Below are 5,339 nucleotides of genomic sequence, written 5' to 3'. Positions count from 1 at the left end.
AGCTAGCGCCTTAAGGTTTTTTGCATCAGTTAGTGTTACTCAATCTCTTTCCAACCATATATAGAAAGTACTAAGCTTTGTATGGCTTCATTTATATATTACCCATATCTTGAGACCACTTTTCATAAAAAAACATGTCGCGGGAACGTTTTTTTAAAACGAAGCTTTTGAAGGTAAGGATTCCTTAGAACTTAAACACATCTAATTCTTATGAAACTTTCCGTATTTATTAAGAAAAGGACGAGGAATCTAATGGAATATGGACGTTTTTTAACATTTATACAAAAAATTTTAGTTCTCAGCGTTTAAAAACTTCAAGGTTGACTTACATAGAAAAAAAAGTGTTTTTGAAAAACGTCCAGGTGGAAATTGCAAGTTTAGCCTTTCCTCTATTTAAAACAAGTCTTTATTTAAATTTACCTAAAGAATTGGTACTAAGGATTTGCATATATAAATTATGTGTATATATATATGCTTTTCTTCGCGTATTTAATGACGTTATATGTTTTGATTTTTGCGTTTGTTTTGGTTAAATAATGAAAATTATATTGAAAGTGAAAGTACAATTCTTAAAATTTTAATCAAATGAAAATAAATCTTTTACTTTTTCCCAGGTAAAAGGTCTGCATTCTTCAAGAAAGTTAAAATCTTGATTTTTACTATTTTAACTACAGGTTGCTCTTATTTAAACTGTTTTTTTCAAAACAAAAACCTAAAAATAGTATTCAACAGAAGCTTACGAAAATGGAGTTGTGTAAGAAATTTCTTTTTATATTTGCCTCTATTTGTTTTTTGATTAAATACTATGAAATCTTGTAATAATTATTTTAATTCCTTTTTTTTAGGTGTTGACATTAACAGTAGTCTCACCAAAATGGTTGCTCCATCTATAAGTCAAGAAAGTAAGTCAAAATTATAAATTAGGAATACTGTAGCACAACTTTTTTTCATTTTAATAATTCTGTTTATTGAAACCAAAGTAATCCACCCCTTATTTTTCTTTATGTCACTTAAATTAAGTTTACTTTTAATTTGAGTCTCTGACACTGTTTTGGATTATCTATATATTAATGGAGGCATTGTATCCCTCAAAAATCCAGATTTTGTTTTAACCAATCGCCATTTTTTACAAATTTGTAAAGAAAAAGATAAATTTAACTTGACATGGCCAAATCTTTCAGTATTTTTTACATCCTTGTTTAAATACCCTATATCTAGAGTTATGCTGATCAAGTGCCTTCAAAAGTCAAAAGATTTCATTGCAAAATTAAATCGTGCCAAAAATTTTGATTTAACAAAGTATTTTTTAAGCTCTGCTTTATCTTTTATTGGTGCTTTTCCGGATGTTGTTGATTTGTCACCTTCTGGTGCTTGTTCTACCCCAACTTCTATCCACAATAGTGAAATTGTTCCAAATCAAATTACTGTTTTTGTATCTTCTGATTTAAACTTGCAAATTGCTAATGATGATTTTTTGTGTTCTGTTACCTCAAACTCTGTTGTATACACCTCTTTAGGAAACGATTCTGAAAATTTTCTTCTTGATGCACAAGTAAATGAAGAGAATCTGCCAGTTTCCAGTTTGGATAAAAAAACTACCTATATTATCAGATGATTTGACCTATCAAATAAAAAAATACAAACAGAGAATTAATCATCTTAAATTACAAAATAGACAAATTAATAAAAGATGTAATGAATACAAAAGAAAATATCAAGCAATCTTGTCAAAATATAATGTCAGAAATGTCAATAAAAGAGAAGTTAGAAAGGATTGTAGGATTAACTAATTGTTGCAAAAAAATATTAGATTAGAAAAAGAAATTGATTTGGCTAGAAAACGTTCACAGTCAGATCGACAAAAGGCATGGTATTTTAAGAAAAAAATTGAAAACACTGTTTTGAAAACATCTGATGAAACGAATGATTCAATCTTAATGGAGAGTTTAAATTACTTTGAAAATCTTTCAGAAGAGCTGAAGGAAAGAGTTGACTTTTTTGAAAAAAATGTAATTGATGTTTTTGAAGGAGGTAGATATAATGATGAAATTCGTTCAGTATATTATGACCTTTTAAGTAAAAATGTTTCTGTTAACAATGTTGAATCTGTTATCAGAACTGTACTACAAAAAATGGCTGGAATTTCATGTGGCACACTTCCAAAAAAATCTTTGGCTGCTGAATTTTTTAGTGAAATGAACCTTTTATCAAAAGCTAAGGTTAGAGAGGCTATATTGAATAGTACACACAATGTTCTTCATACAGATGGCACAAAGTATAATTTTAGAGAGATTGGTAGTTTTCAAGTCACAACGTCATCTGGAAGCTACACGTTTGGGATAGAAGATATGTTTTCAGGCGAGGCACAATCTTATTTTGGACAACGAACAACGAGCAAATACAATAAAATGTTCAGTATCAGACAGAATAATGAAAGACAAGAAATGTTGTTAACATTAAAACAAAAGGTCAGATTAGAGGGTGACACTAGATTATTAATGGAAACTAGAAAAAAAATTAGAGCAGGCGCATCAAAGGGAGGGGTTCCAAAGTTTTTAGGAAAAAGAATTAAACATAAAATGGTAGATGAAGGTGGTAAGGATGTATGGTATTCAGGGCTCGTAGTAAGTGTTTTAGATGACAATGAATTTGATGACGAATGCGAGTTTGAGATACTATATGACGGATTTGAGGATAAATACGATATTGAGTTAGTCAAAGAGTGGAGGATGAAATGTGTTGTGATAGAGGGAAAGGCTGATGGTTATGTGGAGGGCGAAGTTCGAAAAAAACAAAAATGTTGTTAATATTTTTTTTGACAATGTCAATTCAACTTCAATTTATTGCATTTATGTTTGTTATTATTATTATTCAATTTAATATCTTTATGTTTGTAATTTGTTTGGTCATCTGGAGCGGTGTTTGCGCACCCACAATTCTATGTATATTTGATTTCTGTTGGACCTCTGCAGCCATGGCAACATACTGGTAAGTCATGCTTTCTATTTTTGCGCTGATGTACCGTTAATATATGTATCCTTTTGTTTAGGTATGTGTGAGTCATTATATGTATATTTTTGTAGGTGCATCTACAAGCCATTATATGAGTACCTGTCTTCTGTTCACCTCTGCAGCGGTGTTGATCTACCGATACGTAATTATTTGTATGTTTGTGTTTACGCACCCGTAAGTCATTATATGTATGTTTGTGTTTATGTACCTGTCAGTCATTTTGTGTATGTTTGTGCTCTGTTGGACCTCTGGAGCGGTGTTGACTCACCCTTAAGTCACTATATGTACGTTTTTGTTTATGTACCGGTTAGTTATTATGTGTATGTTTGTGTTTTGTTGGACCTCTGGAGCGGTGTTGACGCACCCGTAAGTCACTATATGTATGTTTGTGTTTATGTACCCGTCAGTCATTATGTGTATGTTTGTGTTCTGTTGGACCTCTGGAGCGGTGTTGACGCACCCGTAAGTCACTATATGTATGTTTGTGTTTATGTACCCGTCAGTCATTATGTGTATGTTTGTGTTTATGTACCAGTTAGTCATTATGTGTATGTTTGTGTTCTGTTGGACCTCTGGAGCAGTGTTGACGCACCCGTAAGTTACTATATGTATGTTTGTGTTTATGTACCCGTCAGTCATTATGTGTATGTTTGTGTTCTGTTAAACCTCTGGAGAGGTGTTGAAGCACTCGTAAGTCACTATATGTATGTTTGTGTTTATGTACCGGTTCGTCATTATGTGTATGTTAGTGTTTATGTACCGGTTAGTCATTATGTGTATGTTTGTGTTCTGTTGGACCTCTGGAGCGGTGTTGACGCACCCGTAAGTCACTATATGTATGTTTGTGTTTATGTACCCGTCAGTCATTATGTGTATGTTTGTGTTCTGTTGGACTTCTGGAGCGGTGTTGAAGCACCCGTAAGTCACTATATGTATGTTTGTGTTTATGTACCCGTCAGTCATTATGATGTATGGTGTGATGTTATTTTTGTGATGTTTTGTGTTGATAGACAACTTGGCTTACCTTCTCGATGGTGTCTATTGTTAAAAATGGTTATTAGTTTGTTTCGTTACTGAAACTTGCTACTTCTAATCATTCACTAAAAGCCAAGAAATAAGTTTTAAAATAAAAACATTTTTTTATGTTATTTTCATTTTTTTATCTTAGGCGTTTTCATAGGTTCACATAAACAATCTTAAAGAGTAAGTTTCTTATTTTATACTTATTTAGTTTTAAATGTTTTTAATATATATGTATTTTTAAAATGAATTAACAAAATATTTTTAACACGTTATTGTGTACCTGTGTTTCTAATAATTATATTTTTACATTTTTAGATATAATTTCTGCTGTTATACCTGCCTATTGCAGTTGTAAGTACTCCAAATTTCAGAAAGTTCATTTGCTGTAAGTTATTTTCATTAAAAATTAAATTTTAACTTTATTGAAGAATCTTCCGTTTGTTAAATAGGTTATTCTGAATAATTTTGACAGATTTCGATGCCCTTTTGCAGTAACTTACTGACCGGTCTGTAAATTATACAATAATTTCATAATGATGCATGATTTGGATTCCATGATTCCTTTATGCATATTTGTATGGTGTAATTATAAAATAACCCCAAATTTTATTTTTCAAAACTAAGTAAATAAGTGAAAACCATCAGTCTGTAAAATAGATGATTCTGATTAATCTCGTCAGATGAATAAAAATGGGACCATTATGAAAAACTTCGAGTCAAATTTAATAACGGTTGAAAAATATCAAATATATTCATAGTCGGTATGCCCAGTTGGTTTGTGTAGCCCTTTTGCAGTAATTTACTGACCGGTCTGTAAATTATGCAATGATTTCAAAATGATGTACTATTTGGATTCCATGGTTCCTTTATGCACATTTGTATGGTGTTATTATAATATAACCCCAAATTTTATTTTCTAAAACTAAGTAAATAAGTGAAAACCCTCAGTCTGTAAAATAGATGATTCTGGTAAATCTCGTCATTTGAACAAAAAAATTTTGGGGTATTTTATTTTCTTATAGTTGTTGGATCACTATGGAAAATTTAAAGTCAAATGTAATAATGGTTTAAAAGTTATTCTAAAGTTAATATGACACCAAAACTAAGTAAATAAGTTAAAACCCACAGTCTGTAAAATAGACAAATCTGGACAATCCCGACTGAATTAAATAAAAATATTTTGGTATTTTATTTTCTTATAGTTGGTGAATCAATATGGAAAATTTCAAGTCAAATGTAATAATAGTTCAAGAGTTATTCAAGAGTCAATATGACACCAAAACTAAGTAAATAAGTAAAAACCC

At 30.7% G+C, this 5,339-nt stretch overlaps 1 long non-coding RNA gene across 1 annotated transcript; it reads left to right on the top strand.

Annotated features, from left to right (window-relative positions):
• The first annotated feature begins 573 nt into the window (after window positions 1-573).
• LOC136087723 (uncharacterized) lies at window positions 574-4,472 on the top strand. Its single transcript, XR_010642010.1, has 4 exons — window positions 574-754; window positions 846-902; window positions 4,181-4,215; window positions 4,351-4,472. It is a non-coding gene; the product is annotated as an uncharacterized LOC136087723 (long non-coding RNA).
• The last annotated feature ends 867 nt before the right edge of the window (window positions 4,473-5,339 follow it).

Source organism: Hydra vulgaris, chromosome 12 (assembly GCF_038396675.1).
Source record: "Hydra vulgaris chromosome 12, alternate assembly HydraT2T_AEP".
NCBI lineage: Eukaryota > Metazoa > Cnidaria > Hydrozoa > Anthoathecata > Hydridae > Hydra > Hydra vulgaris.
This window is presented reverse-complemented; position numbering and strand designations above follow the sequence as displayed.